Source organism: Tursiops truncatus, chromosome 12, assembly GCF_011762595.2.
Source record: "Tursiops truncatus isolate mTurTru1 chromosome 12, mTurTru1.mat.Y, whole genome shotgun sequence".
Classification (NCBI taxonomy): Eukaryota; Metazoa; Chordata; class Mammalia; order Artiodactyla; family Delphinidae; genus Tursiops; species Tursiops truncatus.
Window position 1 is genome coordinate 59,901,703 of NC_047045.1, and position 27,418 is coordinate 59,929,120.

Sequence of the window (27,418 nt, forward strand, 5' to 3'; positions counted from 1 at the left end):
GTAAAGAACCCAGACATTTCAGTTCCAAGTATATATCCAAAAGAATTGAAAGCAGGAGCTTTAAGAGATATTTGTACACCCATGTTCATAGCAGCATTATTTACAATAGCCAAAAGGTAGAGGCAGCTCAAGTGTCCACTGATGGATAAATGAATAAGCAAATGTGTATATGCATACAATGGGACATTATTCCTCAAAAAGGAAGAAAATTCTGACACAAGCTACAACATGAATGAACCCTGAAGATATCATGCTCAGTGAAATAAACCAGCTACAAAAGGACAAATTTTGTGTGATTCCACTTATATGAGGTATCTAGATTAGTCAAATTTATTGAGACAGAAAGTAGAATGTACTTTCTGGTACCGGCAGGAGTGGATAATGAGCAGTCTTTTTTTTTTTTTTTTTTTTTTTTGCGGTACGCGGGCCTCTCACTGTTGTGGCCTCTCCCGCCGCGGGGCACAGGCTCCGGACGCGCAGGCTCAGCGGCCATGGCTCACGGGCCCAGCTGCTCCGCGGCACGTGGGATCCTCCCGGACCCCTGCACAAACCCACATCCCCTGCATCGGCAGGCGGACTCTCAACCACTGCGCCACCAGGGAAGCCCTGAGCAGTCATTTTTTAATGGGTCCAGAGTTGCAGTTTAGGAAGATAAAAATGGTTTTGGAGATGGACGGTGGTGATGGTTGCACAACAGTGTAAATGTACTTAATGTCACCGAATGGTATACACTTAAATGATTAAAATGGTAAATTTTATATTATGTATACTTTATCTATCAAAGAGAACAGAGCGTAAGTTATTTGATAATTTTAAGGCTGATTTCTATTCCTAGTCTTTAAATACATGAGTGCAATTAAAATCCCTTCTGGATAAGGCTGGGTTAAAAAGTATATATTTGTAAAACATAGTAGGTACTAGACTTACATATGAGAAATCAATATAAATGTTTTGCCTTAAATTCTTGTATGTTATATAGCTTGATTTAAATATACCTAAGATATTATATGGTTAACATTATATATCTTTTGGTTATTTATTGAGTACAGTCAACTTAGAATTTCATTATCCAAATTGAAAATGTTGTTTGACATGGTTGATGACTAGTGGCTTATGTGGTAGGAAAATATTTTACTGGGAACTCTTGACTAGTGGGAAGGCCAATAAGATGTATTATCAACACTTTAAAATGGTGGTATATTCACAGAGTGCACAGTCTAATAGATGGCTAACAATTTGACAAATATAAGTTTTTAAAATTAAGTACACTGGAATGTCTCTATAATGTTTTCCAGGGATCTGGGGTTGTTTCAGTGTTACATGATCCTCTTTGGGTCCTTAGCCAGCTCTTTAAAAAATGAACGCTAGCTGCAGGAAAATGTTAAATGGAGGCATACTGTGATGAATTTCACTGTCTAGTATTTATTTTAAAGGGTTTAACTTAATATACAACACAGTGAAACTTTGCTTTCTCATACATAATGCATTAAAAATTTTAGTCCCTTAGAAAACATTGCCAGTGAAATTACAGTGAATAACAAATCCATATATACTTAGAGCTAGGATTTTTTTTGGTAGAGTTTATTTTTTCATAGCTGTCTTGAATGGATATTTTAAACTTAAATGGGTTCCATTTCTCCTAAAATAAAGCATCTTTAGAGGAGAAATTTTAAGGGAACAGATGAAATTTCATTACCATGCATGTGGTCACACCTTGTCAGAATTTAGGTCCTAAATTTCACTGTGATATTGATATTTGCACACATTTAAAGTGACATTATTTGGCAAAAGAACAAGTATCTAGTTTGAGTTAGTGGTGCACATGGCGATGACTAACCACGTACTATGAGGTTAAAACAATTTTTTAAATCACTTGTTAATGTGATAAGACCAGGCTCATGTTTTTCCTAAGCTCATTTTCAATTGGCTTTTTTGTTCAGCCAATAGGTGAATAATGTTTGCAACTGACAGATGTATTCTTTACTCAAATAGAAAGGGCAGGAGCGTGAGATATTAACTGGGAAAGAGTGATTCACACCTTCATGGACATAAATCCCCTATTTTAAAATTGAGTAGTGCTTTTAGTATAACTTACCCTAGTTTGACTCTAAACCAAGGATTCCATCTACATGAATGGACTAATGAAATTGATCTTGTTGGAAAACATATTTCTGGAAGAATTCTGTTCTAAAGAATAATTTATTGGGTATAAATTATCTTAGAATTCCTCTTCCTTCTCCCTGTAACTCCCTATAACTCTTCCTCTCTCAACACATCACCCCACAAAAAAAGAAGCAGTGAAGGGAGGGGGAAGGGTAAGCTGGGATGAAGTGAGAGAGTAGCATTGACATATATAAACTACCAAATGTAAAATAGATAGCTAGTGGGAAGCAGCTGCATAGCACAGGGAGATCAGCTCCGTGTTTTGTGACCACCTAGAGGGGTAGGATAGGGAGGGTGGGAGGGAGACGCAAGAGGGAGGAGATATGAGGATATATGTGTATGTATAGCTGATTCACTTTGTTATAAAGCAGAAACTAACATAACATTGTAAATCAATTATACTCCAATAAATATGTCAAAAAAAAGAGAGATTAAAAAAAAAGAAGCAGTGAAACTAAATAAATTCCACCAAATGCTTAAACTTTACCTTTCTCATTAGTCTCATTCTATAGTGATGCTCTTAACAATTAATGAGTCTTTTGTATATGGAACTTAGTAGGTGTTTAACAGCCTCCATTTTGATTTTTCTTAATTTTTTATAGATTGACATTGTCAATGATTATTAATGATTATCATTAATAATGATTATTAATGTTCTTAATGATCATTAATGATTATTTAATACATCACATTTTTGGTTTTGTTTGATCACTTGAAAAATTAAAGCTTGCCATGGTTATGGTCATTGTTGCTATGCAGTATATCCAAATTGTGTCTTCCGTTCTTCATCTCATTTTTCCTCCTTCTCGTCCTCCCTCCTTTCCACCCTCCTAACACAGAGCAAACTCTGAAACCTTCTTCACTGCTCTGCCTCATAGGAGCTATTCTCTGTTGGTCCTCATGAAGTCTTACCCTCTGCATGCAGAGTCCAAACCATGGCCAAGGAAGCAATAGAAGCCCCATGCACACTTATCCCCACCCATCTGAGTAGCTCCCTCAATATTGGGAACCTGCCTCTCAAATTTCACCTCCTTCTACACCTCAGAAGTCAGATAACTGCCTCCTCTGCTACACAAAATTACTTTGTTCCATTACAGCTCCATCTTCATACGCTCGAGAAGAGATGAATCTCATCTCATACTTTTCCATTCGCTCAAAAATGGAAGTTCTTTACCACCTGTTGCCCAATGCTTCAGAAGTCTCTATCACAAATTTTATCCATGTTTACAGTGATTAACAGTGGGAAAATAATTCTCTTAGCAATTACTGTATTGTGATCAGAATAAGAAATCTTATAGAATTCTTTTAAAAAGTTTTTTTAGATATGTCACACGTCATAAAATCCACTCTTTTAAACTGTATAATTCAGTGGGTTTCAGTATATTCATAAAGTTATACAACCGTTACCACTATCTAATTCTAAAGCGTTTTTCAGCACCAAAAAAAGAAACCCCATATTCGTTAGCAGTCACTGCCCATCATTTTGTCCCCTTGGGCCCTGGAAACCAATAATATAATACTTTTTTGTCTCTACTGATTTGTCTATTTAAGACATTTCATATAAATGGAACAAAACAATATGGCGTTCTTGTGACTGGCTGCTTCTATTCAGTGTAATGTTGTCAAGGTTCATCTGTGTCGCAGCATTTACGGATACTTCGTTACCTTATATCGCTAGTATTCCATTGTGTGGATGTATCACATTATTTATCTATTCATCAGGTGATGGTCATTTGGGATGTTTCCACTTTTTTACTATTGTGAATAATGCTGCTATCAACATTCATGTAAAAGTTTTGTGTAGACACATGTTTTCATTTCTCTTGGGTATCAATCTAGGAGTTGCATTGCTTGGTCAAATAGTAATGTTATGTTTAACTTTTTGAGAAACTACCAGGTTGTTTTCCAATGAAGCTATACCATTTTCCATGCCCACCACAGTGTAAGGGTTCCAATTTCTCCACCCCCTGGCCAATGCTTGTTATTTTCTGCCTTTTTGATTACAGCCATCCTAGTAGGTGTGAAGTGGTATCTCACTGTGGCTTTGATTTGCATTTTTCTGATGGCTAATGATGTTGAGTATCTTTTCCTGTGCTTATTGGCTTTTTGTGTATCTTCTTTGGATAACAGTCTATTCATATTCTTTGTTTGTTTTTAATTGGCTTTTTAAAAAATTACTGAGCTGTATTTACATGTTCTTGATACAAGTCCCTTCTTAGATATATGATTTGCAAATTTTCTCCCATTCTGTGTGTAGTTTTTTCACTTTCTTGATGGTGTCTTCTGAAGTTCAAAAGTTTTTAATTTTGATGATTTCCAGTTTACCTTTTGTTGTCCTACTGCTGTTGCTTGGGGTTTCGGTATCATGTGTAAGAAACAACTGACAAATTCGTGTTCACAGAGATTTTTACCTTTGTTTTCTTCTAAGAGTTTTATAGTTTTAGCTCTTACATTTGGATCTTTCATCAATTTTCAGTTAATTTTTGTATATGTTGTGAGTTAAGGGTACAACTTCATTCTTTTGTATGAGGTTTCTAGTTATCCCAGCTCCACTTGTTGAAAAGACTATTCTTCCCCTTTTGAAATTGAAAATCAACCTAAATTGAAAATTTAGGTTGATTGAAAATCAACTTATCATATAGAGGGTCTATTTCTGGACTCTCAATTCTATTTTATTAGCCTTGATATCTGTATTTATGCTAATGCCACCCTGTCACAATTACTGTAGCATCATAGTAAGTTTTCAGACGAGGAAGTGTGAGTCTTCCAGCTTTGTTCTGTTTTAAGATTGTTTGGGCTGTTTTGGGTCAGTCGCCTTACATATAAATTTTAGCGTCAGCTTGTCAGTGTCTGCAGAACTGCAACAACAACAAAAACAGCTGTAATTTTCATAGGGATTATGTTGAATCTGTAGATCAATTTGGGGACGATTGTAATCTTAACACTATTGAACCTTTTAATCTATGAATGTGGATGTCTTTCCATTTATTTAAGTCTTTAATTACTTTCCACAATATTTTCTAGTTCTCAGAGTTAGAAGTTTTGTGTTTTTTTGTTAAATTTATACTTATGTATTTTATTCTGTTGTAAATAGAATTATTTTCTTAATTTCATTTTTGATTTGCTCATTCCTACAGTATAGAAATATAATTGGATTTTATGTATTGATTTTGTATCCTGAAACCTTGCTGAAATTGATTATTGGTTCTAATCATTTTTAGTAGACTCTTTAGGAATTTCTATATGTAAGATCATGTCATCTTCAAATAGAGATGGTTTTACTTCCTCTTTTCCAATCTAAATGTCTTTTCTTTTTCTTTTTTAAATATCTTTATTGGAGTACAATTGTTTTACAATGGTGTGTTAGTTTCTGCTTTATAACAAAGTGAATCAGCTATACATATACATATATCCCCATATCTCCTCCCTCTTGCGTCTCTCTCTCACCCTCCCTATCCCACCCCTCTAGGTGGTCACACAACACTGAGCTGATCTCCCTGTGCTATGCAGCTGCTTCCCACTAGCTATCTATTTTACATTTGGTAGTGTATACATGTCCATGCCACTCTCTCACTTCATTCCAGCTTACCCTTCCCCCTCCCTGTGTCCTCAAGTCCATGCTCTACGTCTGCGTCTTTATTCCTGTCCTGCCCCTAGGTTCTTCAGAACCATTTTTTTTTTTATAGATTCCATATATGTGTGTTAGCATATGGTATTTGTTTTTTTCTCTTTCTGACTTACTTCACTCTGTATGACAGTCTCTAGGTCCATCCACCTCACTACAAATAACTCAATTTCGTTTCTTTTTATGGCTGAGTAATATTCCATTGTATATATGTGCCACATCTTCTTTATCCATTCATCTGTCGATGGACACTTAGGTTGCTTCCGTGTCCTGGCTATTGTAAATAGAGATGCAATGAACATTGTAGTACATGACTCTTTTTGAATTATGGTTTTCTCAGGGTATATGCCCAGTAGTGGGATTGCTGGGTCATATGGTAGTTCTATTTTTAGTTTTTTAAGGAACCTCCATACTGTTCTCCATAGTGGCTATATCAATTTACATTCCCACCAAGAGTGCAAGAGGGTTCCCTTTTCTCCACACCCTCTCCAGCATTTATTGTTTGTAGATTTTATTTCATTTCTTGCCTAATTGCCCTGGCAAGAACATCCAGTACAACATTGAATAGCAGTAGCATCTTAAAGTCTCCCTTCCTCCAGCCCCGTCTCCGGCCCCAACAAAACTAATCTCTACACTGCGCTCAATCATTCAGTAAATACAGAATTTATTCAGTAAACATTGAGCATACACAATGTACAAGGTGCTGTTTTAAGAGTCACTTCTATTCGAGGTGACAGTGGTCTTTATAAAACACTAGTCTTAACTATGACAGTCTTCCATTTAAAACTCCGTGGTGATGGTGCCTCATTATTATTAGAAAAAGGACTAACTTCTTAACAGGGCTTACCAGATCCTACCTTTCCTGGCATGAGTGTAAACCTCCAGCTTCTTCTCCTGCTGCTTCTCTCTTGAACACTCTTATGTAGGCAAACTCAACTGATTTTAGTTTTTCAAAATCTCAATACAGTTGATCCTTCTGATTTGCAGATTCTTTATTTGCATGTTCACCTACTGGCTAACATTTATTTGTAACCCTAAAACCAATTTGTAGGTTTTATTTGTAAAACCTCACAGGGCTTGTCCTTTTTATGTGACATTTTTCACATTTTTTGCTTTTTCTTGGTGACTTTGCTATTTAAAATGGCCTTCAAGTACAGTCTAATATTACTATGTGCAAGAAGGCTGTGATGTGCTTTATGGAGAAGATATGTATGATAGATAAGCTTTATTTAGGCATGAGTTACAGTGCTGTTGGCCGAGTTCAATGTTAATGAATCAACAGTGTATATTAGTAAAGCATCTTTAAACAGAAACACACATAAAACAAGGTTATGTATTGTTCACTAGATGAAAATTTTGTGACTAGATGCTTTCAAGAGCCTAACGCTAAATTTATCCTGGGGACAATGATTTGCTAATCTAGTTTTTGAAGGGAGTTTTTGGAACATTACTACTCTGAATAGCAAGAATCCTCTATGTAAAATGGTAATAATGATAACATAAAAATAGCTAAAATTTACTGAGTGTCAACTGTGTTCCAAACACTGTGCTAAATAATTTACAGACATTAACTTGTTAATTCCCATTATTTGGAATTCGCTGGGGGTCCAGTTGTTAGGACTTGGAGCTTTCACTGCCATTGTCGGCTCAGGTTCAATTCTTGGTCAGGGAACTAAGATCTCACAAGCCACACAGTACGACCAAAAAAAAAAAAAAAAAAAACACAAAAAACCCCCCTCCCATTATTTTATTTAATTCATGAGGTAGGTACTATCCTGACCCCATTTTTCAGATGAGATAACTGAGCTTTAGGGATATTAACAGTTCTCCCCATGAGGCTCAGATATTTTTTCCCTGGTAGACTGAATTCAGAGACTGGGTTATTAAAAATATTTCTTGAATGCTAAATTACTTTGTTGCATTCTATTATATTTGAATTTGTAAGTACAGTCTTTAATATATTTTTTGGTTTTCATTTTGTTCTTTAATAATAAGAAGTTGTAATTTATTATAACTTTGATCCAGTCTAACCTTTTGCATGTTTAAAGTTCCTGTGCTCAATCTGTTCCATTTTAGAAGTCTTGAATTGTCCCTCATTCTAGAAGATGTGAAGAATAACTCCTTTGGGGAAACAATGATTATTAGGTATCTGAGTTCCTGGTGACTGGAAAGTGGCAGATTTCCTCAAAATATGTTTTCTCCATCTGTAAATTAGGAGAATTTTAAGGTCCTTAACAAGGCTGTAATTTTCTTTTTTTAAGAAAACACAACTTCGTCTTTATTAAATATCAGGAAAACAGAAAATTCACGGAAAATATTAATATTCAATAATTTTTATAATATTACTCTAAAAATGTAAAACACTGCCCAAATGACATAATGAAGAATTAGTTTAATTTTATTAATAAAGAAAACATGAAGATTAAATAAATTCTCAAACCACTGGCTATACACATGAATGAAATTAAGTATTCTTTATGAGTCTAGATTTAAACAGCATTATTCCCCCATAGTATTCGTGTGGCATATCACACAAGGTGTCATTAGAGAGAATTACAGTATTCAGTTAACACTGAAATTATTATCTGTAAGCCTTCTGTGATTTGTGATGGAGAAGATGAGGTTTACCTAAGGAGGAGGATTATGACAAGCTCAAAAGGAAAATGACTTGATGGCCAACGAAAAACAGAACCAAAAAAGACCACACAACTTTCAAAGCATAATTTTATATCTCATTTAGAATTCTGTCTCAGGGCGCTGTTAATTGCAATTGCAGACACCTATACTGTTTCCTGTGCGGGGAGGGAGTCCCAGATGAATGCTCTAGGACTCAGGGCCAAACTGCCCTAGGAAAGGTGGGTCAACAGTTTCCCAAGAAATATGAAATTCTCAAATGAATTTCAATTGATTACTTCCCAAGTTCAAAACAGCCTATTGATTTCAGAATATAAGTTTCTATTTCAAACTATGAGGAGCCAGGTATCTTCTTTTAAAAAATGGGGAAGTTGGCTGTAGGAAGGAGAAAGGAATCATAGAATTGAAACCCTATGGAGATTAAGCAGCCTTTTTGTTGAAAGAGAAAAGCAAAGTCATCAGTGGAGGAATTGGTCAATCAGAGAGGAAAGAAGTTGAAAATCTCTTTAACTCGACTCTGCAGATCTTGGTTTGAGACCATCTTTGCTATCCTTGATTGAAAGAAAGAAAGGAATCCACTGGATTGAAAACTGCTATGGAAACTAGTTTTTGTTGCAACCCAAGAGAGTAACAGGTCCCAGAAAAATGAGTGAAAACAAGTGACTACTCTACTGCAGCTTCTCTCTATAGAAAGAGTGCCCCTTCAAACACATAGATAAAAATAAACATTTCAAGAGCGCAACACTCACATGGTAATACTGTTAAACATACAGGGAAAAGTAAACATTTTTAACTGGTATTAGAAACATATAGAATTTAAAGTGCAGGTTATTTTATACTATTTTATTTATTCCTCAAGTCTCTGCCATATTTTTTAACTCATCAGAAGGATTTCTAAAGAACATTCTGATTTGGGTGCATGCCATCTCTTTTATTCAAAAATGTATAATTTGTATTTTAGTCATAATTTCAAATTCTTTGAGGCATTCATGCTTGGGACTATTTCTATAGTTCATATTCTTATAGGTTTAAAAGGAAATACTGAATAGTAGCAGATGACAGTAATTCATCAGGTGTTTATGAAATAAGTGAATGAATACATGTAGAAAACTATTTTCCTTAAATAAAATTATCTTCTGAATAACATTATTAATTGAAGCCCTTGTATTTAGTATTGGAGTTACCTTGAGTTGCAAAATCATGTATAAAATCACATAGTATGAAGTCACATAGTCTTGTTGGTAAACCTTCACTACCTGGAATTTCTGCAGAATGACTATTCTGTATGGACTTAATCCAGCTTCTTTCCCCCATTTTCAGCCCTTCTCCTAGTGAATTGCTAATGAAGAACTAAGAAAAAAATACACCAGGGCTTGCAAGGAAAAAGGTATACTGTTCTAATTATTAGGGAAAACTTAATTAAACTTTATGTCACTTGGAATAACATCAACATTATTTTCAAGTAGGTCTGGCCCTGGGCAAATTATGAAGTAAGAGAAGTTTGTTTTTAGGTCCTACCCTTCAGCTTTCCATGTTCTATCCCAGCATCTTTTTCTGTCTTCCATTGCACGCCTGCACCTGTCCTGATCCAGACCCTTTAAGGTATCCACAAGCTGCCTCTTAGATCCAACAGTACCCACAATAGCCCTCCATCTGGACCTAATGTGAGCTGCCCTGTGCTCAGAACTCTTTCAGATGTTCTTCTTCTTCTCATTCAAATCAAAACTTTCTTGACCTGAGTGCCATCCTGTCAAGACTCTACTGCCTGCTTTTCAAAAAGATTACTGAGTGATCTAATAAACACAACCTCATGTGATACTCAGATTAATGTATTATGAAAGAATTCTTCCCACATTCCTTTTTAAAAATGATTTTAGTGAAAGAGTAACATAAATTCAGATAAAATGCATTAGTCATAAGTGTATAACTCATGAAGGTGATCACACATGTAATCAGTACCCAGATCAAGAGATAGAACCTTACCAGCAGCCCAGAAACCCTTTACCAAGTGTTACATCCCCAAGAGTCTGCTCTATTCTAACTTCCAAAGGCATACATTTTGTCCATTTTGTACTTTACTTAAGTTATGCTGTTTGTACTCTAATCACAGGAACATGGAGGTAAGCAAGGTATAGAAGGCCTGGGAAAGATGTCTAGACATAGCATCATTTCCACTTGTCTTGGCCCTTGAGTGTTCTTCTAGGTAACATAGGAACACAGCTCCTGTCTTTAGTCATATAGACTATTTGAACTAATAGCCTACCTTAGAAAATGGATGACATTTACCATCCAAGTTACATATTCATGTTATTTTTTCATCTTAAATTGGGGCTGAGAAAAATCCAGTTTGAGCTCAAGATTCTGCTGAGTTGATATCAAATATCAAAACCCCAATGGGAAAAAAAATGCAGAAAACTAGAACAAGTTGGAGTGGGATGGAATAAACATTCTAGCCTTAGCTGTTGTGTCTCTCAGACGTGATGCCACTAAGGTAATGTGATCCTACATGTGTGGTCACCATAGCCATAAAGCACAGCTTCACTGAAATGCACCCGGAATTAATTAGCCCACAGCATTTGAACCAGCTTGAGGAATGTTCCCATCAGTGCTCCTTGTAAAAGGATTCAAGCAGCAATTCAGAGAATAACAATAATGCCAAATTACTAATTCTGTCCACTATGCTTTTCCATTTTTTTTACTGAAAGTTCTTACTTAGTCACAGGTCTACTATAAGTTCCTAGGTTTGGCAATTACCTCTAATTCAATTTGTATGAGGGAGAGCCCACCAGTCTGCTTGCAAGGGTGCTGCAGGAATGCTGGTTAGTGACAATTTCAGCTCAGCCTGACGTTATCTAATCTCTGACTCTACGTCCATAAACCTATGTATTTTTGCGTTATCCCATAAATGCTGCAGCAAATAATTATCTTTTGTTTTGGTTTTTGTCTGTTTGTTTTCTTTTCCCTAATGTTCCCTATGAACCAACCAATACCCGACGACCATAGTGAGCTAGCTCCCAGAATTGTTGGACAATTCATTTCCAGAATCTCATTAACCTGGATTTGAATCTCTGCTGTGCTTCCTGCTTAGCAAAGTGAGCTTGACTAAGTGACTTGACCTAAGTCTTTGTTTTCTTATCTGTAAAATGGGCTAAAAATATTACCTACCTTTTAGAGTTGTCAGGATTAAAGGAGATTATCTGCATAATGCATTGGGTAAGTACACAGTAAAGTTGGCTAATGTTACTACATACCTTACTACATAAAGAATACTACACACATCGTTAACATGACAATCATCTGTAGTATTTTTAACTTTGCTACTATTTTGGTAGTGATTCTTCTTTACGTACCTGCCCTTTACCCAATGAGCTTTCTAAAATCTGAAATTAGGAAAAGTCAGTTTTTATTGCTATGTTAGATTTAGAGAAATCAGTCGATTTGCCCATGGTTATCCTAATTGGTAAGTGAACAGAATTAACAAGAAAACTTTGCCTTACACAAGTTCCCAAGTGGTATAAATATAAATAAAATGCTTTAAGTACTCAGATAAAAGAATCAGAAGCAACATTTTTTTAACATCTTTATTGGGGTATAATTGCTTTACAGTGGTGTGTTAGTTTCTGCTTTATAACAAAGTGAATCAGTTATACATATACATATGTTCCCATATCTCTTCCCTCTTGCATCTCCCTCCCTCCCACCCTCCCTAGCCCACCCCTCCAGGTGGTCACAAAGCACAGAGCTGATCTCCCTGAGAAGCAACATTTTATCAAAAATACTCACTACCAGTTATAAAATAAATAAGTCACAGGAATGTAAGGTACAGCTCAAGGATTATAGTTAGTATTTTATAATCACTTTGTATGGTGTCTAATCTATAAAAGTATCAAATCATTTTATTGTACACCTGAAACTAATATAATATTGTAAGTCAACTATACTTCAATTAAAAAATACCCAAAATGTAAACATAAGCAAGCAACAGGCTCTCATAGAGCAGGAAGTTGACTAAGTATATCTTTTATTATTTTCCTATCTTCCCTTTTTGTTCACTTCCTTTTCCTGGGGTAAGAGGTCCCCTCCTGAAACCTTCTGGTTCCCATTTATCTCCACTGTAACACTTCTCCCAGACCTATGCTTCCTAGCCCACTCAAACACCGTATCTCCCTAGCCCATATCAAAACATCTTCATTATGTGATACATTCTTAAAGTGTGACCCAGTTTGCTGTGGCATTGGAAAAAGAAAAGTCCCACTAAGGTAGTTTAAAAACATTATGGGACCACCTAGCCAAAGAAATGTCCATGGGAACAGGCAATCTTGATTTAACTCAAAATAATTATTACTTAATGGTGGAATGTTGGAAGTCCTCTACAGAGCTGTGGGTGAGACATCTTGGAAGAAAGTTAATTTTCTTAATAGATAAATCAGTCAACCTTTCAATGGCTATACAGCCTGTGGGCAATTCTAGCCTTGATTAAACACACCTACTTATGTATATTTGTGTAGGTTTAGTTGAACCTTCCCAATACTTTTTTTACTACATGTAAATATGTCTACTAATATACGTCACATCTCGCCCTCCTCCCATCACTTGAAAGTTGTTACGGGACACCACCTGAATAACAGCCATATTCACACACCTATGATAAGCTGGACCTGGAAAGTAATTATCCTGGATTAGCACAAGTCCTCTGACGCTAACGTAGCAGCCAGACCCATGCATGCAGTTGCTCCCTGACCCTCAGTTACTCTTCACAGAAAACCTGCAGAAATCTGGGTAGAGCAGCCCTTATGCTATTGGTTTAATTTACTTACCATTTATACACCTGCCCTCAGTTGGAAAACAGATTTATTTAGTTACTAAGAGATTCAGCCAACCTAGGTACATATTAGGCAACAATTAAATGCTTATTCATTGGCTGGAAAACAATCAACTATAAAAAAGGGAGGTGGCAGAGTCGATATTAACGCTGGAGTGGGCCTTAGAGATAAATCACCAAGCACTGGATCCCCTTTTACTGCAGAGTAGAAAAATGAACACAGGTGTCGTGACAACATATGTTGGCACAAATGGACCTGGTACCCAGGCTCTGGGTTTCTCATGTAGCGCTCCCTGCACTATGATCTCTGGTCTGCTTGTCAAAGGGGAAAACTTAGGGGCATTAAACGCAGTGTGATGCTGATGTTGTAAAGTGTTGTCACCAACTGTTAGGAAGAACTGCCTATCCCACTGATTGTTATACCCCTTAAAATACATTTTACTCTCTCAACCCCGTGACTACATAATGTTTATGATAGCTTCCACTCTTACGGAGTGTTCACTTATATACTTTTTTTTTTTATTTATAGCTGTGTTGGGTCTTCGTTTCTGTGTGAGGGCTTTCTCTAGTTGTGGCAAGCGGGGGCGGCTCTTCATCACGGTCACTTATATACTTAATCACTGTGTCTTTAAATCTAAAGAAATGAAAATGCATTTGTTTGCAGTTGGTTCAACAACTGGACGGTGAGGAAAACCCAAACGTTCTGCGGTGGCAGATATTCCTATAACAGAGTCATCAGCCCCAGAATCACTCTGTTCTTTATGTAAACCAGTAAATACAGTACATGAAGTGTGCAGAACAAAAGTTTCTCTGGTGATTCAAGCAAAGAATAGAAGAAGCTGTCTAATGGTAGGTATGACAGGGAATGCCAAGAGTCAGAAAACTGAGGGAACAAAGTGTGAAGTGATTAGTCTGGTGTTAGTACTCGGTTATTGGTACTGAAGTCGGGGTCAAACAAGAGCTGGAAAACTTGAGAGCATGGTGGGAATAACTTCGGATAAAACATTAAAGTCAACCAATTTATATATTACATATTATTTATTCTTTTGTTTTCTTTTTTCTGCTTTTTTTTTGTCAAATAGCAGCTCATTGCCTCATGTCAGAACAGCACTTGGTTTAGCACGTGTAGACGCCCATCTGCTAATTTGGAATCCATGGACTTTAATATTAGGTTACTTTTCATTTTGATTCATGAAAAGTATATAAATCATGAATTAATTAAAAACTGATATATATATATAATCCTTCTAGTAGGAAACAGAATTGAAGCATTCGTATCATTGAGGGAAAATACTCCTGTTGTCCTCTTGCACACGTCAGAGGGGAAATGGGTCAGTCCGAAGCCCCTCTCTGTATGAAGGAGACAACTCCAAGGACAGAGGGGCTCACGTTTTCCAAAGAAAACATGAGGGATCAGTCACAGGCGGGCGCAGATGAAATTCCCAAAGTGCTCCCTGCCGTACCTGACCATCATAACATTTGCCCTTGTCCTGTGCGTGCTATCTTTTCTGCAACTTTTTAAAATAACTACTCAAAACAGAAGATGCTCAGAAACACAATGGAAAGAGTTAAAAATTTAGGGCTGCATCCAAATGAGGACACCCCCAAGCATGGAAATTATGGGTTTGGGAAAACTGTTTTCTTGGTTTATTTGATTAACACTTTGCCACTGAGGGGAATTTTCTTTTGAGGTTTCTTATTCTGGATAGTTTTTAATGTAATTGGTTTAAGGGATACTTTACTTAAATATCTTAAAAAGAAATCTGCCACTAACTATAAAATTTTCATGTTCAGTCCAATTGACTTCAAAGTAATACAAAATGCTTATTCCCAAGCGACACCTATCAGTCTCCAGCTGTGTTCCTGATGGAGACTGACATCTGAAACCAACAATTAAAGTTACCTAATGCCAGGGCTCTTTAAAGACTAAAGGGCTTTACAGTACCCTGTCAAAGCAGCTCTTAACCAACTCATACTATTATTGCTTCTATAAGTGTGCTGGGAGGATTAATTTCTTGACACTAATTTAGCATTACAGGAAAAATAATTTTCAGGGCCAAAAGGCCATTCTTTGCCAAATCAGCACATTCAAAATAGGATGTTTTAATGAGAAACTGAAAGTATCATTAAAGCTTTGACTATTCTATATGAATTCTGTAATTATTCTGGCCTTTTCTCTCATTATCTATGTGACATCAATTAAGAGATATTACTTAAACTTAAAACTTGCCTTAAAGAACATAACCGCTCCCAACACACACACGCACACATCCCAAAGAGAGAGAGAGAGAGAGAGAGAACGCCCCAGGATACACTACCTTTCAGAATGAGGTATGACAGCAATTTTCTTGTTTTTGTGATGCTGAAGTCTCAAAATTCTTGCAGCCATGACTGCTCCAAAACTCAGGAAAGGTGGTTTTAGGGAAACATAAGGAAATATCATTAGTATCAAGCTCTAAATTTGAAATTGAATTAATTTATTTATGTAACAAACATTTATTGTATATCTACTATGTGCCAATCCCGAGATAGTGCTTAAGACTATGGATTGTGGATGACTCAAAGGGTTCTTGATGAGAGTGGGAAGTGACATCTTTATGACTGCAACTAAAATCAACATGTGGGCTTCCCTGGTGGTGCAGTGGTTGAGAGTCCACCTGCCGATGCAGGGGACACGGGTTCGTGCCCCGGTCCGGGAAGATCCCACATGCCGCGGAGCAGCTGGGCCCGTGAGCCATGGCCGCTGAGCCTGCGCGTCCGGAGCCCGTGCTCCGCAATGCGAGAGGCCACAACAGTGAGACGCCCGCGTAACGCAAAAAAAAAAAAAAAAAAAAAAAAAAAAATGTAACTCCTTTATCTAACTCTATTTTCTTCCCTTTATACTTCCTACGAAGTATAAAGGAAGCCTTTCCTCCAACTCCTTTTCTCTTCTTTCCCTTGATGTTTACCCATAAGAATGAATTACCAAGACCACATAGAATTGATTAGATTTAAAGGAACTTAAAGGAAACTGTGCAGTTGTTGGACACAATGCATGATTTATAAATTCAAGCAATTAAGGCACCTTATATCTGGTAGATTTTCAATAGGACTCTCAATTTCTCAAGAGTTTTCAGAGAGGACGCTCTAACCTGTAGTAGACTGATGAATCTCAATTCCATATTACATGAGCAAAAATAACATATAAATAGCATATAAAATTGCTGTAAGATTAATATCTTGAATGTTGAATAAATGTTGAAATACAAACTATTTTGGAAAAAGCATACTCTTTTTTTGCTACTGCTTTTTATTTATTTTAGGAACTAAACCCTTTATAAAAAATTATATATATATGTAATTTTATTATATAAGTTTCAGGTGTACAACATTATAGTTCAACATCTGTGTACACTACAGAGTGGTCACCACCACAAATCTACCATCCATCACCATACAGTTGACTCCCTTAACCCATTTCACCCACCCTCCAATTCCCTTCCCCTCTGATAACTACTAATCTGTTCTCTGTATCTATGAGTTTGTTTTTTGTTTTATTTTGTTTGTAGGTTGGTTTTGTTTTTGATGTTTAGATTCTACACATGTGTAAGATCATATGGTATTTGCTTTTCTCTGTCTGACATCTCGCTTAGTGTAATGCCCTCAAAGTCCAACCATGTTGTCATAAATGTCAGGATTTCATTCTTTTTTATGGCTGACTAATATTCCATTATCTATCTATCTATCTATATATGTATACATATATCACATCATCTTTAGTATTCATCCATCAGTGGATGCTTAGGTTGTTTCTATGTCTTGGCTATTGTAAAAAATACTGCAATGAACATAGGGGTACATATATCTTTTCAAATTAGTGTTTTCATGTTCTTTGGATAAACACCCAGAAGTGGTATAGGTGGGTCATATGGTAGTTCTTTTTTTGAGGAATCTCCATACTGCTTTCCATAGTGAGTACGCAAATTTACATTCCCACCAAGAGTGCACAAGGGTTCCCTTTTCTCCATATCTTTGCCAGGACTTGTTATTTCTGTTCTTTTTGATAGCAACCATTCTAACAGGTGTGAGGTGGTATCTCATTGTGGTTTTGATGTGCATTTCCATGATATTTAGTGATGTTGAACACATTTCATGTGCCTTTGGTCATCTGTATATCTTATTTGGAAAAATGTCTATTCAGATCCTCTGCCCATTTTTTAATTGGGTTGTTTTTTTTTTGATGTTGTTGACTTGTATAAGTTCTTTATATATTTTGGATCTTAATCCCTTATTGGATATATAATTTGCAAATATCTTCTCCTGTTCAGTAGGTTGCCTTTTCGTTTTGAAAGGCATGGTTCAAATGATGATGGTTTCCTTCACTGTACAGAAGTTTTTCAGTTTTATGTAGTCATATTTATTTATTTTTGCTTTTATTTTCCTTGCCTTTGGCATCAGAGCCACAAAAACATTGTTAAAACCAGTGTCAATGAAGTTACCATCTATGTTTTCTTCTAGGAATTTTATGGTTTCAGATCTTACATTCAAGTTTTATTCCATTTTGAGTTAATTTTTGTGTATGGTGTAAGACAGTGGCAAAAATGTACTTTAAATAATAGGTCTTATTTTGACATAGACAATAGCTGACTTTCAGCTGGAAAACAGAATAGGACAATTAATATTTTTGAAGATGATCTAGAGGGAGAAATGTTCAGTTAACTGTCTAATCTTTTAGATGATATTAAGCCATTCCAATTTGTAAAATGTCAAGTAAACATTCATGTTTTAAGGATGGGTGCATGAACAGCTTTTGAAAGGTGAATTTCAGGATGTGGATTGCAATGCAATTGACTTTAGCAAAACATACCACAAACTATACCTTGAGATGATGACTTCTAAATTATAGGTTAGAATGCCTGAGGCATAACTATTATAATTAGATTTTTTTCTGAAGAAATTGTTCCAAGTTCTGATGAGACTATTACAAAATACTTTGTTACCTTTTTGACATTCTTTAGAAATGACCTAGAAATGTAAAAGAAATGGTGGTTCTACCTTTGCTCAGGATTATGATTCATCTGCACCTGGAATGAGATTATGGTTTTGGTGACTATATTCCATAAAAAAAAAAAAAAAAGCAAATTGCAGTCGAGGTTTGTGCCTATTCATTTCTTCACTTTATAAGACAATTGTAACTCTTCAGTTTCCTCACAAGAAAATTGTAGAAGCCTTTTAGTAGAGGTCCATCAAGTCATGAAGTTATGAAGAAGAATTTAGGAATATTAAACAAGGGAAAAATCTTTGCAAGAAAGGTTTTTTTTTTTAAGTGTAGATGAACTCATATATAATACTGGGTTATCAAGAAAAATTGGAATTTTGGGGTCAAATTTTATTTGTTAGGCCATCCCAAATATCAGGTTATATATAAATTTTTAAAACAAAAAGAAAGCTGCAGACACTAATTTTCAAACTGGTGTACAGTCTATCAAAGTACACAATTCCATAAGTACTGAGTTGAATAATCCTATATTAGTTTTAATGTGAAAAAATATTCATCATTACTACTTTAACAGAAATGCTAATGGCATTAAAATAACAGATTTGTTGTTTAATGATTTGAGGGATCTAAGTGAAATGCAGATTGAAACAATGAAGAGACAAAACATTGTCGCTTATGTTTGATCAAGAATGGCACCAAGGCACAATTTGTAGACTCCATAACAAGCAGTAAAGTTAAACTAGGAGTTAATCTAGCTAGTTACTCATGGTATAGAGATCATTGATGGCCATGAGAAGCTGACTATTTCATATAAGTACACACTTCACAGTTACAATGAAATGAAACAGGAACTAAAGCAAGTTTTTATTTGTTTTGAAATACAACGCTCAATGAGGCATTGTTTGCATATTGAACTAAAACATAAACAATGCGTTGTGGGTTTAATTTGTGAAATGAGTGTAAGCCTTCATGAGCTCTGACCTTTGCTATTTAGAAATAGAAAACTGCTGTTAATTTTTCATATTCATCTGAAGATTGACACAAAATATGTAGACTCCCCAAATTAGCTTAAAGTTTGAGATTTTTCTCAGCAAGAATTTAAATGGTAGTGTAAAAGTAATTGACTTAAAAGTTATATGTCATAGAGTATGAAGTTTTATGGCAAAATATCCAACAAACATTTTTAAATGCTCTGATATTAAAAATATAAATGAAATACTTTTAGTTGTTGGCAATGGGTACCTAAATCCATGCTTGATTGTGTCCTTAGCCTATGTGGGCAGTCCTGGTGTGTTGTACATGCATTATGCTTCATTTTTAGTTTGATAGTCTTTTTTTTTTTTTTTTTTTTTTCCCCGATACGCGGGCCTCTCACTGTTGTGGCCTCTCCCGTTGTGGAGCACAGGCTCCGGACGCGCAGGCTCAGCGGCCATGGCTCACGGGCCCAGCCACTCTGCAACATGTGGGATCTTCCCGGACCGGGGCACGAACCCAGGTCCCCTGCATCGGCAGGCGGACTCCCAACCACTGTGCCACCAGGGAAGCCCTTGATAGTCTTTTTAAGTTAAGCATCACAGTGTTGTGTTCAAAATGCATTAGCATTATTTTGAGAAAGTAACATAATATTGATAGAGTACTCACCTTTTCAAACATAAATATCTTTGAATTTTGTTTTGATACTAAAAAGAAAACTGTAAATACAAGACTTGCTTTACTCTAACAGTAATATAAAATTTAAATTAAAAAACAGTGTTACATACACACACGACACTTATGGTTTATTCTTATTGCCAGTTATAACTTGCCTTTGAATTGACATCCAGCTTCCATAGGGAGTATTACTAAAGGGGGTAGGTCATGTGCTCTTGACTCCTGAAATTTGATAACCATGGTAAGTGGATCTCATTCATTCTGTCTTTGTAATAATATTCTGAATTCTATGCAACAGGAAATCCATACTAAAGAATTGTTTTATAGGTTTCCAGTTTTAGCCAGCAAATATAAGGTGCTACAAAGAATAAATCTGAAAAGCAGTTAGAGAAAAAGGGGGGCATAATCAGGGTGAGTCTTGGCATTTGTGTTACTCCTTAATTAGTTGCATATTTTTATAAAAATATTATATTTAGAATTCCTGTTAAAAATTTGTTATCCGCAGTCACAACAACACGCACAATGTTATGTGCTCAGAAAATTCAACCAGTGTGAGAACAGTTGAGACCTGTATCCCACTTCCCTTTCCCCAAAAATTAATGAGCAAATCTCTTAAACTCTCTGCAACTAGCATTTTGTAGCTACAGAATGAGAAATTTGCACCAGATTACAATCAAACCTATTTATAGGCTTATAAAATCAGTTATTCTATGACAATGTTTATCTTACTGTTATGGAAAAAAGAAATTTTTTTTTTTTTTTTTTTTTTTTGCGGTACGCGGGCCTCTCACTGTTGTGGCCTCTCCCGTTGCGGAGCACAGGCTCCGGACGCGCAGGCTCAGCAGCCACGGCTCACGGGCCCAGCCGCTCCGCGGCATGTGGGATCTTTCCGGACGGGGGTACGAACCCGTGTCCCCTGCATCGGCAGGCGGACTCTAAACCACTGCGCCACCAGGGAAGCCTCAAAATAATTTTTTTTATCTGAAGTTCTTTGGTGGGTTTCTGACAAGGGTGGAGTAAGCAAGTTAGAGAAACAGTGGAAGGAATTACATAAAAATGAATGATATATTTAAAAAAATGCAAGACTCCTAAAATTCTAACTCTGGATATACTTGGATGATCTTTGCCCTATTTTTTGTTACATAGTCATGCAAAATAGTGTGAACACTTTTAAAAGTTATTTCAAGATTTTTTTCTTTTCCAAAAATTAAAGGAGTAATGTGAAGAAAACCATGTTGTAAAGTGAACAATCTGATAGGAGAAGTGGGGAGAGGCATTAGAAATGGGAAAGCCAATTACATGGCTATATAGATAGTCTGCATAGAGTAAATGAGGCCCAGGTTAAGTTAGAATTTTAAAAAACTACAAAGGAGGGGAGAAAGCCAAACTTATCTCAGAAGTGGAAGCTATGGGACTGAGTAAGTGATTGGATGAACAGGGCTAAGGAGTAAAAGGACTCATTTCTACCTCTAGGTGGCTGGGAGGGCACTGGTGCTAGTAATAGGTAAGGGAACACAGGGAGAGGAGTATCTTGTTTGGGGAGGAGGCTGAAAGGGAGAGACAATGGCTTCTGTTTTACTTGTATTGAATTATACACATTCCTAGGCATAAACAGTCTTCATGATCTAAGGCCAGGTCCAAATACTACCTTGCTCGTTCCCTTAGCTGGAAGCAGACTCTCTGCTCTGAACTAAAATAGCCTGTTTGTCAATGTTTCTTTTAAGGAGCTTGACATTTTCTCTCTCATGTAATAACTATTTTTAAATGCCCTATTTTCTGCTCTAGACTGAAATTTCCTGCAGGACAGGGACTCTGCCTGCCTGGTTCATCTCGGTCCCTCCCTACACTGAGTGAGCATACGTGAAGGCTAAGAGCAGGTGCTGAGGAACATTCACATTTAAGTGGCCAGAGGGGATTCAAGGAAAGGATAAAGGAGGAGTGATGAGAGGGGTGGAGGTGACTGAGGCCAGAGCAGACCCACAGAAGCCAAAGGAGAAGAAAGTTCCAACGAGGAGCATGTCAGTGGGGCAATTCACCAAACAACAGGTCCTCGAATAGGAAGACTGAGAGAAGGATTTGACAATGAAAGAAGAGCGTTTGAGGAATTTGAGATCCTGAAACCCAGGATGAACACTAAGCAATGCCACAAGGCTCTTGAGTTTCTCTGGATTGATGTCCTGGGTAGCTTTAGTCCTGGTAGTTATGAAGAATTCTTTTGGCAATAAGGCCAATTTGGGGGAAAAAAATATTAAGTGTTTATGGGTTTTATTTTCGTTCAAAATTAAAATAGCTTCTTCACTGGCTCCCATGGGGACAAAGGGTCAATTCTTATAGTTAGACTGCCTCTTACTTAAAGGCTAATGAGAAGAAGGCTACAGCGTTTTCAGCACTCAAATATTCAGATGAGGCAGAATTGAGATGCACCAGTGCAAAGGCTTCCCTAAAGAGTCTCACATGTGCACTAGCTCATTTCATCTTGAAATCTTGCCCCAATCTCTCTGTTTTTTGAACCCATAGGCTACTTTGGAAATTCCATCATGAAGCTAGAATGCTTCATCACAGATCCTGAACTACTGGATCCGCAGAGAACACTTTATCCCTATTAATGTAGAATAGTAAAATGTAGAATACAAAACAGGGTTTGGGCTTAGAGGGTATATCAAATTGCCCAAAGGGGATCCTACAAGAGTTAGATTGAAACACACAAATTAAACACACAGGAGGAGGGTCCCCATCACACTGGATGTCCTCTGCTCTAGTGCAATCAGGTTATCAACTGGAGTATTTGTTCATCCTTCATTTAAGCATTAATTTTATTTTTTTAGTAACTGTCAATCAAGTGCTAGATACAAGGTACTGTGCATGGAAAGGAAAGGAAGATGTAAGGTTCTGTTCTGCCACATCTGCTCTGGACAATTGTCACAGCTGGATTAAGATGTTTGTACTTTATAACATAGACGTTTGGACCCTCTTGGAGATTTTTAACTGAGAGAAGAGCCGTACTTTAGAGAAAGAAAAACTCATCTCTGTCTAATGGATTGGCAGAAAAGAGCCTACAGGAGGGGGAGGCTGATGGTGACAGAAGAGGTAAATGTGGAACTGGGCCTGGGGAGGTAGCCGTGATAAAGAAAGGGAAGGATAGAGGAGGAGACACTGCCAATGCAAAATAAACCTGTCCTCTTGACTTGTTGCCTATGAAAGGTAAGAAAGAGAGGTGAAGAAGGAATTCAACGTCAAAGAAGCTGGTGCCACTGACAAAATTCATTCAAGAGGAGAAGCTGGTGGGAGAGGCTGGTGGGAGAAGCTGGTGGGAGAGGCTGGTGGGAGAGGCTGGTGGGAGAGGCTGGTGGCAGAGGCTGGTGGGAGAGGCTGGTGGGAGAAGCTGGTGGGAGAGGCTGGTGGGAGAGGCTGGTGGGAGAGGCTGGTGGGAGAGGCTGGGCTGGCACCTTCAGCTTGGAGTATGTTTGGCTTGGGATGCCAACAGGACCTGCAGGTGAGGCTTCCCAGCCTTCTGAAAAGGAGGTTAATAAAGGGGTGGAAGTGGAAGTCAGAGTTCTAGGATTTACTAGGTCTGCAAGTAGATGGACTTAGTCCTGACCACTATTTTTTTTTTTTTTTTTTTTGCGATACGCGGGCCTCTCGCTGTTGTGGCCTCTCCAGTCGCGGAGCACAGGCTCCGGAAGCGTAGGCCTAGTGGCCATGGCTCACGGGCCCAGCCGCTCCGCGGCATGTGGGATCTTCCCGGACCGGGGCACGAACCCGTGTCCCTTGCATCAGCAGGCGGACTCTCAACCACTGCGCCACCAGGGAAGCCCCTGACCACTATTTTTGAGAGGGCTGGTGGAAGAATAAAGAAATCAGATGAACAGAACAGTCATTTTAATGGGTGTTGGAGTTGGTACTGAGAATATATGCCTCAAATTAAAAAACATTGTATAAATAGTTTCTAAATGTGCTATAAAATATAGTGGAAAGAATGGACATTACAAAGCTTTCATTATACTTTTCAGTGATATTATAATATGCATTATTTTAGAATTGTCAAGTCAATTTATTTGCCATCCATAAAGTAAACTTCCTGATTGAATTGTGTATTTGGGGACTTTCAAATTATAATCAGTGGACATTTTTCACAAGCAGATACGTATCATACATGCATATGATAGTTGTATAAAAAAGAGATTAATTGGATATTTCCTATTTTGAAATGTAGATAGTTACAAACCAATGAAGCCAAAAGGACAACAAAGTGATCTTGTTCATAGTTTGACTACTGCTATCATTTAAAACTGCTTTTGAAGTGCTGGAAGGGAGATCAGGATTGTTATAGTATGCTAAGAGAAACACCATGTGAGGTGAAAATAGAGAAAAAAATTACACTAAGTTTGTCAGAATATGAAAGTAGCATGAGTTGGCGGGAATTTGCAGGGAAGCCATAACATAGTGCCACAGAAGAAAAAAAACGTAGGATTTATTCTACTATGTTAATGAGACCACACCTGTAATAACGCATTCAATGTGGGATACCCCTAACAAAAATGAACATCTAGGAAACTGGAAATAGTTCAGAGACAAGCAATAAGAATGATTAAGGGCTTGGAGAGACTGAACTGAAATCAGATTAAAAGGCCTTACATTTGTTTAACGTGGCTAACAGATGACTAGAAGTGGGCATGATATCTGTTTATAAACATCTGAAGGTTGGGTGTAAACACGAAAGATAGAGTAGGATCGCAGAATATGGCACTAAAAGGATTTGACTTGAGAAAAAATTTCAAGAGAGAATTGAAGAGTAAATATAATGAAGCTGTCTCCCAGAGAGTATGCATTTCCTTTTCTTTAGAGACTCAGCCAAGAATGAGGAAGTTTAGCAGAGAGCTGGGCAGTAGAGAATGACCCAACAGGTCCCCCGCAGATCTGATTTCTTCACTTTCACTAACCAGTAGAAAACCTTTTTAAGCTTGATCTGTTTGCACAAAAATTACTCAGAAAGTGTGTTTATTTATAGATTTTTAGAAAACCAACAGCACAGCACTTTAGATTCCTGGGCAATCATATTTTATCTTCATTTGCTCTGTCATTGGCAGAGTAGTAGAGAAAACAGTGTTAAACCTAGTTCATATTGATACTGGCCTCTAAAAGTCCACTCTCCCAAAACTCAAAGGGTTGGGCTTAGAATTTATTGGGAGACAACCAAATGACTTTATTTTTTAAGAATTGTGTATACCAGCTGGACTTTGAAGGTACCAAAAATGAGTAATTTAAGAGATCTATTAGAGGATTATTTCTACAAGCATCCAGTCTTCTGGCTTCTTTTTTGGTGAATGTAGGATTGAGGACCGAGCAGGACCCTGTGGTGCACCCCCGGGTACAAATCCTTTCCGTGTCCCCCGCTTCTTGTTTGTAGGAATCAGGCTTCATTCAGTCTCCTAAAACATTTCCTGAGGTTCCAAAGCACGCCTTCTCCTTGCTTGGCCCTGGAGTAATCCTTTCTCTCCTCCAAACTCTGATGCTTTGGTTAGTTTGGTGTCGGGCACATGAACTTGTGTTCAGTAATAGTGTTATTCCATTTTTTAGCCTCAAGTTTGCTCTTACTAAAGTGATGGAAAGGTTTTCCCTTAAGGTTACTTTAAAATAGAATTAAAATAAAAATAGAGTTTTGGATTGTGAGCTCTTAGAGGGCTTTGTTTGTTTAATTTCACTTACACACTAAACAATGCCAAAAAGGGGCCATGCACACTTTCAAAATAAATAGTAGATGATAACTGCAGGAGGGGTTGGCTAAAGGAATTGCTAATACGTGAGTCCTTTATTTCCACTGATTTTCACTATAAAGTCACATTTTTTTTTCTCCCCCCAACAACCAATGTCCTTTCTTAGATGAAGTTGAACGTTCATGGATATTCTGATGGTCTGATTCATGTCATATCGGACCTGCTAGTGTTTCTGAATCACTTCCAGAATTTTCCAGCAGATTTCTGACTTCAGAATTTTCCTCCCTACATATCCTTTCAGGCTCTAGCTCCTCTCCATTGATCTACTTTCACCTCTCCTTCTCATTGCCTTGTAGAACTTTGTTGCAGTACCAGACTGCGCCAATAGATGCTGCCACTTCGTGATGTTACCAGTTTAAGTTTCTTTTTCAGTGGCTAAGTCCTAAGACTAAGTGCTTGTTGAGTAACAATGCAGACGGTAATGAGTAGCTGCTCTGATCTCCCATGAGAGTAATTTGCTTTTTAATTGTGGGCTTATGAATTGTTTGAATTTTACTAGGAAGAAAAATAATAAAAATTAAATTAAGTTTAGAAAAATGGTACAGATGAACCAGTTTGCAAGGCAGAAATAGAGACACATGTAGAGAACAAATGTATGGACACCAAGGGGGGAAAGCTGGGATGGGTGGTGGTGGTGGGATGAATTGGGAGATTGGGATTGACATATATACACTATTATGGATACAATAGATAACTGATAAGAACCTGCTGTGTAAAAAAATAAAATAAAATTCAAAAAAGAATTAAATTAATTTTAAGACACTTCAGTTTCAGATACTTCAAGTATATTTTAGGCACGGAAATCAAAAGTTGACTAATACCATAATTTTAAATGCCATACCTAAAAGAATTTTGGACTCAACATTTCTCTACAGTAATGGAAATGGAAGGTTGGAAAATTTGTTTTGGAAAGCCCAGGGGACATAAGGAGTGTAATTCTTTAAGTGAGTGTTTCTCAAACTGGTGTGTCAGATAATTTTAGGTGGTACAAGATAATTTTTATTTCTATAATAAAGATTTATTTGCAAGGTCATCTTCTATTTGTGGCAAATTATATTGGTTTTCCATTTATGATGATGATAAAAAGTTTCCTTTATCATGTAAAATTATATAATAAAAATAGCTTGTTTAAAGAATAATATTGAGTCAATGATATTAAAGGTGATATGGCAATAATTATAAAAGTGGTATTCAGTAGAAATGCTGGAAATAATGCCTTGTCTAAATATGCAATACATTTTTGCCTATACAACCTTAAAATTCTTAAATTTCTTGTGCTCAACTTATTTCAAAGGTGGACTGAAAATGTGAGATTTTATATCAGTCCTAGTGGCATCTATGTAATATATGTTTATTTAAGGCTATGTAACTGGATTTGAAAGTAGTAATAAGAAGTTAACTAATGTTGTGATGTGATTCTCTTTTTTTGGGGAGGAGATAACTTCTGTAAACATATTCTTACGTAGATTATAAAAAATTACGTGGGAGAAAAGTAACTTGAAAGCAAGATCAGTATTGCTGAAAATATGATTTTTGAAGGGGGTAAAGAAACATGCAAAAAGACTGTGTGAACAATATGCTGCACTAAAGTATGAATTTTTATTTTATCCAAATTATGCATCTTCTCACTTTTCATTAGAGGTCAAACTAACACATAATGTTTCATACCAAAACGAAATTTAAAAATCTGTAGCATTATGAGGAGAGTATTACATTCAGCATTGTACTTAATTTTTACATGATAATTACTATAGCCACTGAGCATTCCTAGA